This window comes from Haliotis cracherodii, unplaced genomic scaffold (assembly GCF_022045235.1).
Source record: "Haliotis cracherodii isolate W230 unplaced genomic scaffold, xgHalCrac1.p SCAF_1, whole genome shotgun sequence".
Taxonomy (NCBI): Eukaryota; Metazoa; Mollusca; class Gastropoda; order Lepetellida; family Haliotidae; genus Haliotis; species Haliotis cracherodii.
The window spans coordinates 68,570,868-68,588,115 of record NW_027266264.1 but is presented as its reverse complement, the minus strand read 5'-3'; the positions used below and the strand labels follow the sequence as shown (position 1 = coordinate 68,588,115).

General features: G+C 41.5%; 1 protein-coding gene across 12 annotated transcripts in view; it reads left to right on the top strand.

Annotated features, from left to right (window-relative positions):
• The window catches only part of LOC139463495 (putative extracellular sulfatase Sulf-1 homolog), a 104,589-nt gene that overhangs the window by 45,687 nt on the left and 41,654 nt on the right, over positions 1-17,248 (top strand). For 2 of the 12 annotated variants that reach the window (XM_071244868.1, XM_071244921.1), the window contains one exon: positions 4,470-4,580. The exons of 6 other annotated variants lie outside the window; for them this stretch is intronic. The gene's annotated coding sequence lies outside the window, so the exon portion shown is untranslated. Of the gene's footprint in view, positions 1-3,921; positions 3,941-4,469; positions 4,581-4,876; positions 5,021-6,576; positions 6,642-9,000; positions 9,021-17,248 lie in introns of those variants that run through there. 4 more of the 12 variants (XM_071244985.1, XM_071245412.1, XM_071245160.1 and 1 more) reach the window with 4 other exon arrangements.

Genomic DNA, 17,248 nt, shown 5'->3' with positions numbered 1-17,248 from the left:
ACCACCACCATCATATTTGGAGCTTGTCTTCTTGGACTGGTGATGGTCCCTGTGGTCACTGTATTCCAGCTTACAAACCCATGTTTATAATGTAGCTTGACCCTCTTTATACTTGATTAAACCAAGACTAATTCAAAGGCTGGATAAGATTTTTTTTAACAAGAGTATCCCACGACCAGCTCAACATGTATCAACTCTTAACAGTGGTTCATGCTCAGGCCAGTCTGCTTGTGTAATTGGAGAATCTGGCAGGCCTACTGTGTTATATTTTATCGCAGTTTTCATCTAACACTGAAGTTATGTCACTTTTCTGCATCTTTCAATAACTTAAGTTGAATATTTATTGTTCAGAGGTCAAGGCATGCTTTGGACAGGTCTTAATCAGTGGTTAATATGGCAAGAAAGTTATTTTGAGTTCCTTCCCAGCTTGTTACTTCTACTTCTCAGAACACATCTGGACCTAACCTTAAGGATTAGGCCAAAATGGACGAATAATCACAGTTTCATCCCCACTTGACCCACGGGAAATCCCTCACCTTGTGTCTTTCCAAGCTGCCCCAAGGGATTCAGGGGCAGAAGGGGTCCTCAGTACCCCATGTCGTAACATTAGGAACTAATGAGGATCATCCGTTTACAATGCGTGTCTCAGCTGATTGGGTGTGGTCATGCCCTGATTGATGACTCAGATTCTTGTCCATGCTTTCTACCATTGGTTTGGGCTGCAATGTTATGGCTTAAATAAACTCATTCCCTCACTCTTTGTCAGATACAGCTGTCTGTATGAGATACCCATTCATGTTGGTCCCTTCTCACTGAAACACTCATGATGCGCCACAACTCACTGATATCAATGATTCAATTCCACAGCATTCCTGTGCTCTCTTGCTCGCTCACTCACTCACTCACTCACCGAACCACCGACCCACCCACCCACCCACCCACTCACTCACTCACTCACTCACTCACTCACTCACTTGCTGCTGCTGCTGAGTTGCTAGGAATGGCCTACAACCCTACAGTCAAGAACATCAGAATGGTGATGAGAATTTTGAGAAATCTGGCTGAGTTCATTCAGTGCACAACAATGGGATTGGTGTACATATCCTGTTCATTGTTGTGCATCACAGCGATAACATCTGATGAAGAGACAGGAAGGTGGGGGGTATGATCTCACAGGGTTCGTCTTAAGTGATAGGAGATTAGAAATCTTCACTATCATAGGTTTCAAGCAACTTATACATTAGTAACATCAAAAGGATTTATTTTATTTTTATTTGCCAGTCTGCTCAGTTGTAATAGACAAAATACAACAAAAAGATATCAATGTGTCCAAATAATTACAAATGAAAGACTCAGTATACTTTGGCAACTGCAAGCTGCTTATAAAAACTCCAGACCTAAATTCTCTGCTACATGTGAATTCTTGTTACTTTATAGAAGGCTAGCGTCCTGTACTCAAAACAGATTTATTATTTATCCCCTTAAGTTAGCTGACCTCAACGACAAGACAATGTTACACAAATATGTTTTGGTTCAGTTTACATGTCGTATGTGTCAATCACTTGACATAAATAATGGGACACTAACAGTATTCCGTCATTCACACCACTTTCTAAATGGCATTGTGTGTTCAAAACATGATATGGTTGGAACGTTGCTGAAACATCATGAAATCTCAAACAGTTGCTCACACACCCACACACCCCCACCCCCCCACCCACACACACACACACACACACACACACACACTCAGCCAACCACACTCTCACTCGACCTACCGATCACTCACTCACACACCCATGCACTCCCTCATGCACCCACACACATACTCCTACACCCCAACACACTCACTGATCCACCCATGCACCCACCCATGCACCCACCCATGTACCCACCCATGCACCCACCCATGCACCCACCCATGTACCCACCCATGCACCACCCATGCACCCACCCATGCACCTCCCATCCACCCACCCATGCACCCACCCATGCACCTCCCATGCACCCACCCATGCACCCACCCATGCACCTCCCATGCACCACCCATGCACCACCCATGCACCCTTCCATGCACCCACCCATGCACCCACCCATGCACCCTTCCATGCACCCACCCATGCACCTCCCATGCACCCACCCATGCACCCACCCATGCACCCTCCCATGCACCCACCCATGCACCCACCCATGCACCTCCCATGCACCCACCCATGCACCCACCCATGTACCCACCCATACACCCACCCATGCACCCACCCATGCACCACCCATGCACCCACCCATGCACCTCCCATGCACCTCCCATGCACCCACCCATGCACCCACCCATGCACCCACCCATGCACCTCCCATGCACCCACCCATGCACCCACCCATGCACCCACCCATGCACCTCCCATGCACCCACCCATGCACCTCCCATGCACCCACCCATGCACCCACCCATGCACCCACCCATGCACCTCCCATGTACCCACCCATGCACCCACCCATGCACCCACCCATGCACCTCCCATGTACCCACCCATGCACCCACCCATGCACCCACCCATGCACCCACCCATGTACCCACCCATGCACCCACCCATGTACCCACCCATGCACCCACCCATGCACCCACCCATGCACCCACCTATCCACTGTCCTTCAGTCCCAGCCAGGCATGTACAGCCATTTCACCCACACCATTATAGGAACTAGAAAGAAGCAACACACTTCAACAGCAATAGTGATAAATAGAAATCACAAAAAATATGCAACCGTGACAGTTTTAATGTCTCATTATCTCCTACTCAAGAAGTTTCTCTGGTAATCTAACAAACCAGTGTTTCAATTACCCACTCAAATGAATCACCCTCAGTCTGTATCAGGAAGTGGACTCATTTACCCTCATAAAACTAACTGCACCTCATACATACAAGAAATGCCATGATTACAAATTACATTCAAAGAACAAATTTGTGAACAAAACTAGTCATGCAAAAACATTTGTGTCAGTTAGAGTGCACAAAGAACTTGCTGAAAGGAATGAGTATATCACCTGCACCACTGTCATATTGTTACTGGATGAGTTAAAAACTGTGATTAATGTCTGCACACTATGACATAAGTTAATGAAGAACTGTCACTTACACACAGCCCCCAAATTCTCCACATGAATATATGTATAGGATATGTCATGTGGAAATAGCATTTGCTGTTGTGAATGTTCATTGTCCAACAGGCAAGGGTCTGACCATGTTTTTCTGGGGAGTTCTGTATCAATATACTTTTCTTGTTTTATGGTGTGTAAAAATGTTATGATAAATATCTCCCCACTGTGTTTTGTAATAGAAGTCAGATAGTGGGGATGTTTGGAAGAAAGAAAGAAATAATGACATGGACCCTGTGTGATGGAAGGAAGCAGGCTGGCTTGATACCATTGATTGCTCATGCAGGATCTTGTGTAAACATGTTGCAGTAATGAAGCTGATTACTTCCATCAGGATTACCCCCTCCCTGCTTGCCAGGTATTGATGTGTTGTGATAGTGAGTTGTACAATTAGCGTGGGTAGTCATCCGTGACAAACCGACTTCTCCAGGTTCACACTTCACATGCTGCATTTAAGGATGCATCTTTCTCTCACGGGTTGACATAACCAACTGTGGCTTGTTTCATTAAAAATGTACAGTGTTTTTTTTAATAGTGATGTTTTGTCTGTGTTTTGTTTGGACACCTAGCTCTCACAACAAATGTCAGTGATGACTGTATTTGCAAGTATGTTGAATATGATGCAGTCATTCCCATACTCCTGGGCTTACATTACATGGGCAAACCAGTCACCCTGAAATAAGGTGTGTGTTGAAGATATAACAATGTGAAACATGACTTGCATATGGAGTCAGTTTCATGCATCTACCTTATGTGTGAAACGGGAGAGCTAGCAGAGCCTTGAAGGTAAACTAGCTTAGAAGACAGACCAGTTTTGAAGGCACTAAGTTCTGTTTAGATGAAAGACCAGTCTACAAATTAAGTCTGTTTAATTGGTAGACCTGTTTAGAAAGTAGACCACTTCTGAAGGTAGACCTGTTTAGAAGGTAGACCTGTTTAGAAGGTAGACCTGTTTTGAAGGTAGACCTGTTTTGAAGGTAGACCTGTTTAGAAGGTAGACCTGTTTTGAAGGTAGACCTGTTTAGAAGGTAGGCCTGTTTAGAAAGTAGACCTGTTTTGAAGGAAGACCATTTCAGAAGGCATACCCGACATAAATTTGTTTGTAGACAGTAGAAGTTTGGTGGAAAGGGTCGTAAGGACAGAGATGGTACCCAGTAAATGCAAGAAGGCATCTGCATTTCCAGTACTTACTGTACCCTGAAAATAGCGGGACATACCCAGTGAAGTGAATATATAATTATGCAGTAATATAAAGCCCAGGATCAGTTGTGATGTGATCTGTAGAACTACTGCTTCTCTTTACTTTTTTGGCTAGGCCATAAAGTGATGTCATGCAGGACACCTTAGGTAGGGTCTCTCACTATGAACACCCAGTACTATCCTTTCAAGTGCGACACAGTGCAACATTTACTGACACCAGAGAAAGGTAGGTGTGAGTGTGCTTGCATGCCCGCCCGCGTGCGTGCGTGCGAGTGTAGTGGAGAACAGATTCATTTGGAATTCTATTTTGTTATCCCTCACAGTGATCCTGATGCACTACAGTGTGCAATGTAACCTTGATAGTCCAGACCCTGCTAATCTGGAATTCCCATTTTCAAGGTGATCACTATGGGGATTGTAATTCATGCAGTATTGCAATGTATCCAGGATTCGCAGAAAATATGTCAAAACAAAGTTTGTAATTTTTTTACTTCAATCGAACTGTACCATCCATTTTAACAGGGTTCCTCGTTGTTCTCATTGACTGACACTCAGTGATGGATGGAATGGACAGCTTGGTGATTAGGAGTGGGATGCAAAGGAATTAGTTACCAGGCAGTTCAAGGGCAACTCAAGTGTGACTGATGTGTTTACAAGTTGTAGCTGGTGTGTACATAAACAGCCAATTCCTTCCCCCTTCGTGCTCTCTCCACCAACCTCCACACCAGGGCCCTGTTCCACAAAGCAATCTTAGTGCTAAGATGAGCGTAGCTCCTATACTTTAACATAGGTTTATGGTAGTTGAAGGCTTAGATGATCACACTGATATATAGACAGTGACAATGGTTGAAGCTTCTGTGTTTTTGGGACAGGTAAATCACCCACCCGATGTCCAAATTCACGTTCACGGTCGTGATTTCGCATCAGTTTAGGTCCTCTTCACCTCAAGCTTGTCGAACAATCCAACTAAATGGTGGATGCTGTGGACAGGCTACTCCATAACTTTGTGTTTAATATCCTACCCTGATTATGTGGATGATTTCCCCTGCTTTCAATTACTGGATTGTCTGGTCCAAGATTATTTACAAGTCTCTATGTTATAGCTGGAATATTGCTAACTGCTAAGTTGAACAATTCACTCATTTACCCACTTTCTCTAAATTCATGTTGACTCATATTTTTGTATACTATGATCAGATTTAACTTCCCTGAGCTATATCCAACAACCAAATCTGGACTAGTTTGGGTGAAAAACATAATTAGATTTTCGCAGAAAACAATTAATTCTTCATGGTGGCATGTCTACGGTGCCCTATGATGGTGGGTTCGAATTCTGGTTTACCCTGATTGTGTTTCAAGGTTTGTCGACCGCCTCTGTGGTCTAGTGGTAGATCGTCCAAAGTTTGAGTAGAGCATACAGACAGTGTGTTGGGTTGGCCCGCAACCAAGAAGGCCTGGTTCAATTCCTCACATGGTCACAGTAGTTCACGGTCATGAAGCCATTTATTGGTTTCTCCTGCTGTGATGTGATGTTTGCCACATTAAACTCACTCACTCACTCACTCACTCACTCACTTGCAAGAAGTGGATGGAACCCTTGAACAACATGGTATGCAGGTTGAAGTCCATGCCAGCAGGATAGTTCTGGAACAAGTCATATTGTATTGTTCATTCATCACAGTTCCTCCTTGTGCTGGTGAGAGGAAGCTGACCGTGTACTGACAGACCCTGCCAGCCTGTTTCTAGTTGCAGTAATCTCTGTATCAAGAGGCAATCTCTTCATATCCCCCCCTTGACCTGGGTGTGACAAGATGGGTTCATTGACCCTCCATAGTCAGAATTAAACATGCACAGTGCAGGCAGCATCATGTGTCATCATCAAGAGTGAGGGATGAATTAATTACTCTATTTGTGCCCTGCTTAGATTCTAATAGAATTTCTTGGTTAAGTTAAGTGGAATACCAGCTTCAGAGTCTGAGAATAATCCTGATTGACAGCAGGACACAGACACTTAGCTGAAGGTGATGGCTTTCTCAGTGACATTGTATGCAGGTTGAAATGGAGAGTTCTTGATGGGGAAGTCTTCGCAAAATACGCTTGTCTTCTTCCATCTGAAACAATGTCTGTGAGGTGAGACTTGAGTTTATCATGGACATATTGGTGAAATAGTGTTGATGGGATGAACAGGGTCTGAAATAAGGATCACATTTGTCAGCTGGGGATGAGTATGTTCTCACTCCACAATATCATCTGAGAAACATGAGGTGGCTACAAGACTATCCAACAGGTCAGTACCTACATGTATAATCAATACTGGCTCCTAAAAGGAGTTATCAGTTATAATGTGTCAGATATTGTTTCGTGGATCACCCAATGGCCAATTAACAATGGTTTTAGCTTATGTTTAAGTAGATGTTTATATCTTACAATACTGAATCTGTTTTTAACTCGTATCTAAAGCAAAGTGAAAGTTTACATAATTTCATATGTGAGTAAAGAACAGGTGCTTGACTGTCCATGTGACCTGATCTTGAGGTGATCACTGTACTGGACAAAGTAGGCGTGCATTGTCTTTAAGGTTAGACACCAAACAATAGTGAGTGAGTGAGTATGGTTTTATGCTGCTTTCAGCAATATTCCAGCAATATCACAGCGGGGGCCAAACAGTAGTATCTCTCCCTATAAGCATTTATTTGTATTGAATGAGATTCATGGATAAATGGATTTTATTTCACTTTCAATTGAAAATATGCTACTCAAAAGAAGTTAAAGAATCGGGTGTTCTTCCACTTCTTTTAAGTACTCAATTTAAATGAAACAAGGCTATGTTTCATACTTATTTTGTGTATTTTTATTTTTGGTACATATTATTGTAATTCTCCAAGTGCTTGCTGAATGAAAGTCTTGAGAAAACCTAGAGTTGAGTTCTCGTCAAATGACTGTCGCGTTGCACAAACACAACCGTAATTGAAATACGTGCATAAGTACTGTCCACTATACAATAACCACTTTTTTAAAATCGGCCTTTTATGTGGCATGATGGTGCCAATCACTTATTACACATCAGAGGGGGCACGGGTGGCCAAGTTGTCTAAGGCGCCGCAATTCGCTGTGCAGAGGTACGTCCCTTGGGCACTCCAGAAACCTATGATTGTGGGTTCGAATCCCGGTTCCCCTGATTATGTTTCTAGGTTTATCAGCACCATACCCGTGCTCGTGGGTTTCACCGAAGTGGTAAACGTCTGAGACCTGCATCACTTCAGGCTTTCCTCCCACATTAAGCTGACACGCCATGATATGACTGGAATACTGTTAAAAGTGGCGTTAAACCCAACTCACTCACTCACTCACTCATGTAAGTCACAAAGACAATTGTTATTTCCTAGGAAATTAACAGTAAATTGTTTTGTTTCTATGAAAGATTTGCATCCTCATGACAGTTGGCCTATGTAGACTTGCTGATTATTGGGACGCAGTTAGTGAGGTGATTAGGGTTTTTCCTTCAGTGCAGCCTTGGAGGAAGGCGAAGGTTATGTTTAAAACCAGCAGTCGCCATGTTGGTAGCGTTCTGAGGGTGCCACTGCTGTACTGGACTAACATTTGGCATATTAAGTTCCAGTGAAACATTATCTTATTTAAAAATATGTATCTACAAAATAAGTAGATCCAAATGGAGCCCAGAACAATGCTTAATATCTAGAGCTAGAGCCTATGAAGACTTGCCAAATCATGACAGACTTGAGTTGGATTCAATCTTATTTCTTCTCGGTGGCCTGGGAGACCTACCGACTCCTGCTGTACAGATGAGGAGTGTCTATGTACACCCGCCCTGACACCGTGAGGAAACTCTCACAGCTCTGTAAACTCTCACAGGAAGTACACCCAAGTAACAAACTCCAGCTGATTATGCTTGTTGAGGGCTGTATGGCCCAACTTTTGGGTGGTAGGGAGCATAGTCATCATCAATTGGCAGATGGACTCACACATTGTCGGGATCACATTAAGACTGCATCATTCATGAAGTCTTGTTTGAAGGATGAAATAAATGTTTATGATGTGAGGCTAATTACTATATTGTAGTAGACATTGTAAGCTATAGACATTAACAGAACTGGAATGACAATATGTGTGCAGTTTTATGATTTTGCCTCTTATTTTAATGAGCAGTTGAGTTAATTTGGTTGAGGCCACTTTCAACAGTAATAAGTTTTTGACTTATGAGAATAATATGGAAGGAAAGCTCATAGTGAAGCAGGTGGTCGATGTTGACCACTTATATATACCAGGGCTGCTGATAGGTCACTCTCGGTTGGTTTTCTATTACTTCTATCACTTCTACCTGAGTACAAATCGATTTATTGAGTTGTACACAGAATTTTGTTGTCGTATTGTTTGTACCCAGACAGTATGTATATGTACCCTTATTTATTAAATCTCAACATGGTCATGTCATAAATGTACCAGTGGCCTTGATTGGTTTTCAGCATTCAACAACATGGCTGCCCACTCCTACCAGACATCCTGTTCTGTGTGTTTAAATAGTATGCCAATGTTTTCCTGGTCTGGGTTCAAAACGACACAACAACAAATCTGGGTTCAACACAATATACATCATACAAGTGCTTAAAAAGCGTTCCTGTTGCAGACGACAATCTCTACTAAATATGTAAGCAGTTATTATGAAAACTCACTGAGGCAACTCATCAGACCTTATACTGAAAAGGGGGCACGGTTGGCCCACTCGTCTAAGGTGCTACAATTCGCTGTGCAGAGTTGCGTCCCTTGGGCACGCCAGAAACCTATGATTGTGGGTTCGAATCCCGGTTCGCCCCGATTATGTTTCTAGCACCATACCCATGCTCGTGGGTTTCACCAAAGTGGCAAATGTCCGAGACCTGCATCACTTCGGGCTATCTTCCCACATTAAGCTGACATGCTGTGAGAATATAACTGTAATACTGTTAAAAGCGGCGTTAAACCAAACTCACTCACTCAATTATACTGAAAATATGTAATAAACTATTTCCCCATATATACCACTCTATAGTAAGGAAGCCATCAAAACCCATGCAAAGGTGATATAAAGCAACACAAGACCTAGTGAGTACGTCACAATAGCATGCCCTTCCTGCACATGACAACAACGTTATAGCTACCAATTTGGACTTGTATGTAGAAAACCCAAAGACTCTAAACAATTGCACAACAAGACTCATTGTGGGATTATAGAGCAGGGTTTGGAAGGAGTGCTCGAAGTCTTCATTTAAGGTACTGGTACCTGAAACACACTTGCTTTTGTTTGCCTATCTGTAGTGCAGAACATGGTGAAGCAAAGCTGTGCTGCTCTTCTCACACGCTGTAATTAAAGGTAATAATTTCCCTAAAACTAACAATCTTTATTTGAGCTCACAAGACTAATTAGAATTAAGCAGATTAACTCCTAATTTCTTTACCTTTACGAAAGAAGTGTGCTGGTTAAATGCTAAAATTAAGTTCCCTATGGCCTGATCTGGGCTAATTGAATGTAGCCACATAAATAATGTAAAGCGCTAATGACAGGTCCCAGTTGCAGCTTTCTGTGTTTGATTGACAAGTGATTGACAGGTGTGTCTAGCCGTGGGAAACGAGGAGACTTGGATCAGGTAACTAAGTTGGCTACGTGTGAAGCATAAACAAGATCGGTGCTGTTTTCATGTCTAACGTAACTGCCCTGCCTCATAGGAAATTTGGATTAATTAACTTTTTACAGTTTCAAGTTCTGTCAAACATTTGGAATCTTTTTGAGGTGCAGCTACAGGATTAGATAGTTACCATATGCTGAGCTTTGCCAAGAAGGTGTGTTTGAGATCTTGAAATCAGTTTCTGTGTCTTGATCATGTGTTCATCTATCCCCCTCACTTGAAGAGTTATGTGTGTACTTCTAAACAGTAGAATCAGTAGGGCAGCACATAGATTTTCAGATCATCTGCACACTGACCAGCACTTATGCGTCCATGTTGATCATTGATATGTATTCTCCTATCATATGCACATATAGAATCCATTTGGCATTAAAAAACATGATGGATGTTTAAGTAGATGTTTGACAAATTTGTTTTTAAATATGACTTTGTATTTATAATGCACATGTATTAAAAACTTGTTTTCATCACTTTATGGCTAAAATAATGTCGATAGGATGTTAAATTTTTACTCACTCAGACACTTAAAGAGATGTTTACTCGCCTTCACTCACCGACATCTCACTGACGTCTCACCAACATCTCATCACAACCTGTGTATTCTTAGACTAACTTGGGTCGGTCAGGTAGCCTAGTGGTTAAAGCGTTTGCTCGTCACACCGAAGACAGGTTTGATTCCCGACATGGGTACAGTGTGTGAAGCCAAATTCTCGTGTAACCCGCTGTGAAATTGCTGAAATATTGCTAAAAGCGGAGTAAAACCAAACTCACTCACTTAGACTAATTTATATCATGTCAATGTTGGTATGAATGATGTCAGGTTGATATTTCGATGTTTGTCGAATGATGTCAGGTTGATTCACATCCTTGTCAGACTTAGTAACCTCTGTGCGGGAGTGTCCACATCTCATCAGATTATCTTGGTGCTGAAGAGACTCAGGAGAGAGTCTGAACCTGCTTTGTTCAGTGCAGTGGAGTTAGTGACATCCTCGTCTGATTTCCTCAGTACAGTATAGGGTAGTATCCACATCCTCATCTGATTTCCTCAGTACAGTACAGGGTAGTATCCACGTCCTCATCTGATTTCCTCAGTACAGTACAGGGTAGTATCCACATACTCATCTGATTTCCTCAGTACAGTACAGGGTAGTATCCACGTCCTCGTCTGATTTCCTCACTACAGTACAGGGTAGTATCCACGTCCTCGTCTGATTTCCTCAGTACAGTACAGTACAGTACAGGGTAGTATGCACGTCCTCGTCTGATTTTCTCAGTAGGGTACAGGGTAGTATCCAATCCTTGTCTGATTTCCTCAGTACAGTACAGGGTAGTATCCAATCCTTGTCTGATTTCCTCAGTACAGTACAGGGTAGTATCCAATCCTCGTCTGATTTCCTCAGAACAGTACAGGGTAGTATCCACATCCTCATCTGATTTCCTCAGTACAATACAGGGTAGTATCCAATCCTCATTTGATTTCCTCAGTACAATACAGGGTAGTATCCAATCCTCGTCTGATTTCCTCAGTACAGTACAGGGTAGTATCCAATCCTCATCTGATTTCCTCAGTACAGTACAGGTTAGTATCCGATCCTCATCTGATTTCCTCAGTACAGTACAGGTTAGTATCCGATCCTCATCTGATTTCCTCAGTACAGTACAGGTTAGTATCCGATCCTCATCTGATTTCCTCAGTACAGTACAGGGTAGTATTCAATCCATGTCTGATTTCCTCTTTCAGTGAAGAACTAACAGGTTTATTACTGATGAATTAAAGCATACAATCGATGCTGGGATGTATTGAAATGCCAAAATGAAGAGTGAATTCTCTTGACCAAGTTAAGAAGGGTATTTTGTTTGGGATGTTTGTTTCATGGTGGAGACATTCAGAAAGTTTACGACCCAATCTTCCAAATAATATTGTTACATTTGCTGCTTGACCAGTTACTGAAATAGTTCCTTGTGATCAAACTTATTCATGTCATATGGAAACGATAACTGTTTTCTTTAAGAAGATAAAAACTAATGGAAACAAGTAAACCAACATTGTGAAATACTGCGTAAAGGATTTTTCCACTTGATTGTAGCCCATAATGGAATTTTGAGACTAGCTCGTCTTAATAATTGAAGATTTCGTGAGGTGAATTCTCAAGATCCTTTTAAGTTGATTAAAATGTCTTTTTGTGTTGAATGTCAGTTTCTCAGTTCTGATCATGGAAGCCTGGCATCTACTGTGCTCGATCCATCTCTCCATGTGCTTGTGGGGGCACTGGTGGCCCAGTCATCTAAGGCGCCGTTTTTTGCTATGCAGTGTTGCATCCCTTGGGCATACCAGAACCCTATGATTGTGGGATCGAATCCCGGTTCATCCCGATTATGTTTCTAGGTTTGTCAGCACCATTCTCGTGGGTCGCATCGAAGTGGTAAACGTCTGCATCACTCCGGCCTTTCCTCCCACATTAAGCCAGTTATCAGTAGTACAGTTATATCACAGCAGCCAGCAGTTATCAGTAGTACAGTTATATCACAATACTCAGACTCGCGGTGATATAACTGGAATACTGTTAAAAGAGGCGTTAAACCAAACTCACTCTCTCACTCACTCACCCCATGTGCTTGTACAGCCAAATGTATGGAAGCCTGGCATCTCATACACTGCTACAGCTCAACATAGGGGACATAGGGTGCACCTGTGCAGAGTTGCATCCCATTGCTGTGCAAGGTTCAGGTGACAATGGGTTTGAATCCCTCACTTCCCTTGATTCTAATCCGTGTTTCCCCATTTCTGAAAGCTGTTTCTCCATTTGTAACAGTACTGAAGCACTTATCACTAAATTGATGAACAAGTTGAAATACAGCCATTGCAATTATTGATGCCGACATGTTTAAAGTTTCTCCTTTGTTATCATGTAATCAGTTACAGAATGGCTGAGTAACTTCTATTAGATATTTATTTCCTGCTTTGTAAGAAAGTTAGCGTATGATGCTGATTTATTAGATTTCCCACTCTACTGATAATCAATGACATTTTCCTCTCTTGATCACCTTCCTAGATCTTTGCCATGTCTCTTTTACCTTGCTAATTCTATGCCAGTTTCATCTTCCTTCTTGATACAACATCTTATGTTGAGGATTTTTTGTTTGAACTTAATTAACAAGGTCAAGTATATAAAGCATGATGTTAATCTTGTGTAAGGAAAGTTGCCAATGTTTGCACATCTGCAGACTTGAAGAAAGGGTTGGTGCAAAGAAAAGGTTTTCAGTATCATGATATTGATATGTAGTTTTAGGTAAACAGGGTTTTACACTTTAGCCAGCAATTATATACAGTTATATCATGGCTGCCTGCAGATATCCATAGTACAGTTACATCAGCACCGGGCAGTTATCAATATTACATTTATATTACAGCACCCTCTGTTAGTAGTACAGTTATATCACAGCACCCAGCAGTTATCAGTAGTACAGTTATATCACAGCACCCAGCAGTTATCAGTAGTACAGCTATATCACAGCACCCAGCAGTTATCAGAAGTACAGTTATATCCCAGCACCCAGCTGTTATCAGTAGCACAGCTATATCCCAGCACTCAGCTGTTATCAGTAGCACAGCTATATCACAGCACCCAGCTGTTATCAGTAGTATGGTTATATCACACCACCCAAGAGTTATCAGTAGTACACTTATATCACAGCACCCAGCAGTTATCAGTAGTACAGCTATATCACAGCACCCAGCAGTTATCAGTAGTACAGCTATATCACAGCCTCCAGCAGTTATCACTAGTACAGTCATATCGTAGCACTTACTAAATCATAGGTGCACATTAGGAATGAGAAAAATCATAGCTCTGAATCCTTTTTCAAGAGCATGAAAGATTATATTAACATTGAAATGAGCAAAAGGTTAAACAGAGTACATAATACAGAATACAGATGTCATGAACCGAGGAAGAGAGCAGTTGTTGCCACACATCATTCTGTTATATACATAAAATGAACTTACAGCCTCACCAGGCCGGCTTCCCCATTGTCTATTTGAACACAGAGAAGGAGTTTGTACAACAATTGGTAAGTAATCTAAGCCCTCTGCAGCCTCCCAGACCACAAGAACACCTCGAACTGCAGTGCCTATATCCCCTACCCTTATTTATTTGGAAGACCCTTCATTCATTCATCACTCTGCAAGTTATCAAGAGAGCTCTCAGTGTGTTGACTGAGCCTGTCTCCCTGTGAAATGTAAGGCTTATTTACTATTACTCTGCAGGTATTTACCAACTGTTTGCCCATCTGTTCCTGGGATAGGTTTAGGGGGATGGTTATAATTCTCTCCTGTTTTTCTGGCCTGGCTTTTTGTGACTTTTCCCCCTTACTTGCGAACATATATCTTCCATTTTATTTCTTTTTATCTCATGGTGATCTCGTGAGATTTCGGCAGCCATTGGTTGGTTTCTGTCTTGTATTTCGGCAGGTCTATGATCAGATTAGTTTTTATGCCTGGTCTCTTTTGTGTTTTTGATGCTGGTTGTAGTTGGTGTGCTTCATTTGATCTTCTTGATTTTTTTACAGTGAAAAAATGTTTCCAACAGAAGTGGAGAGACATATATCCCTTCTCTTTAAAATGATGGTCTTTCATGGCTCTATTTCCGATCTGCTTTGTACTTTCTGGAGACATTCTGCTCCATGTGGACTTAGAGCTGTGACATTGATCCCGGGTGAGCATGTAATTTACGGGGTAATTATTTTACTGAAATAGTTGCTTGTCAACTGAAGTGTACAATTTTTATGAGAAATGAAACCGACAACTGCCTTTCTGTTGGGAGACTTAAGGATGTCTATGTTTGGGGGAATTTTATTGCAGTTAAAAAATAGTTTGACCAATTCTTTGGCAGTTTCTTTATATTGTTTGTTGTTTTACAGTGAAGTCGGCAGTATACCAGCTATAGTATGGCAGCCTGTAAATAGTCAGATATGGGCCATACAAATCAGTGATTGATGATATGAGCAACAGACCACATTGTTGCAGCATAATGACGTGCCATTTACCAATTAACCTGATCCAGTTTAGTTACCTCTTGTTGCCATTAGATAGAGTGAGTGAGGGAGTATAATTTTTAGAAGCTCTTAGGAATTTTCAAGCAATATCACAGGAAAGGGACACCAGAAATGGGCTTCACACATTGTATCCATGTGGGGAATCAAACCTGGGTCTTCTGTGTAACAAGCGAACACTTTTACCACTTGGCTACCCCACCCCCCTCGACCATTTGAATTTTGACCGTGTTGTTGACACCCTAATACAGCGAACTTGAAACCCTGTATATGATGTGATGATGTGTTAAATCATGATATACAATGTCCTTATGTGTGAAATGATATATGATGTCCTGATGTGTGAAATGATATACAATGTCCTGATGTGTGATATGATATCATTTACACTATATAATGTCTTGATGTTGTGATATGATATAAATATACAATGTCCTGATGTGTTATATCATGATATATAATGTATTGATGTGTAGTATCCTGCTTTCGTACATTCTAATATTGAATATAGTGGTCTTTTTGACGGTTGGTTGGCGATGACGCTTGTTGGTTGGTTTTGGAACCTGTTGGTTGGTTATGGAACATGTTGGTTGGTTGTAGAACCTGTTGGTTGGTGATCGAACCTGTTGGTTGGGTGTAGAACCTGTTGGTGGGTGATGGAACCTGTTGGTTGGTTGTAGAACCTGTTAGTGGGTGATGGAACCTGTTGGTTGGTGATGGAACCTGTTGGTGGGTGATGGAACCTGTTGGTTGGTTGTAGAACCTGTTGGTTGCTGATGAAACCTGTTGGTTGGTGATGGAACCTGTTGGTGGGTGATGGAACCTGTTGACAAGCTAGGATCAGCTGGTCATTGGTTCTAACCCTAGATTATGTCCTGTCAGCACCACATCTGTGCTAGTTGGTTTTACAAAACATTTATGACCCGAATCACTGTTAACTTTCCTTCTCCAAGAAGCTGTTATGCTGTTCAATTAACAGTTGAACAGTGCATCTTGCAATTTGTTTATAGCAGCCTAAGCCCAACTCACTGATTCAGTACATCACCATGTGGTAATCTCAACAACTGCATTACAAAAGTAAACCTAGATATTATGGTCACTTTGGTTGTAAAAGTATAGTTTCCTGTGTGATTTAGCTTGCAAGTAGGGCTAATGTCCTACTACCATATCTAATTCCTCAATCCTTTTGAATCTTTCACAAGCCCATGCTGGCAAGATTGTGTTAATTTCTAATACAGCTGTATGTGATACATTGTTTCCGGAGTAGAATTATTTAGCACCTACTGGTTGTAATTAACCTAAGTCTATCTCATGTACTGTACCGGAGGCTTTAACATATGAACAATTGTCAGAGTCTCAGCCATGAACAGAGAGTCTTGGTTGACCACTGTTGAAGTATTGAATGGGAATTGGACAGTCTGAATTACAGTAAAATACATTTATAACAAACACACTTATAATGAACTGACTGATATTACGAAATTATTTCTTGGCTGCGTTCATTTTTATACCCCCGACAAAATGAGGGGTGCAGTCAAAAGAAAAAAATTGTTTTTATTAATTTTCCATTTTTTAATGAAATTTTCAAACCCTAAAGGCTAACCCTATCCTAGCTATTTGTAACTACTGACACACTAGGTGGGTCAGGGGTGTTAGTGAGCAACGCTCACTTTTGAGATGTTGTATATATTCTGAATTTATGCTTATAACGAACTAAATTTAAAGGTCTCTTTGAGTTCATTATAACCGTAGTTTACTGTATTGATTTAATCTTGAATTTCATTTCATCATTAGAGAAATGGCGGTGAAATCTAATGTGCCTGCTTGTGTTACAATTGAATTAGGTTTGATGATTCAAGCAGTAATATTGTAATTAATGTCTCCTGCCTCAGTGCATATGATTTCTGTCCATTCTCAGTTTGTAATGGGTGCATTTTGTGTCCACCGTTGAATTCTACTAGCCATCTTCAATCTTAATTTCTCCCATGGTTTCAGTGTAATTAGTGTAGTTAGTAAGACCTGACATTTGCTTCTCTTCTTTATCTATTCCTCTTCTTTGTAAGTGCCAGTTGGCGACTGTGTGACTAAACAGATAATAAAGGTCTCATTTCTCAGACATAATGGCCTATCAGCATGATCATGTTGAATCTATAAACACTGC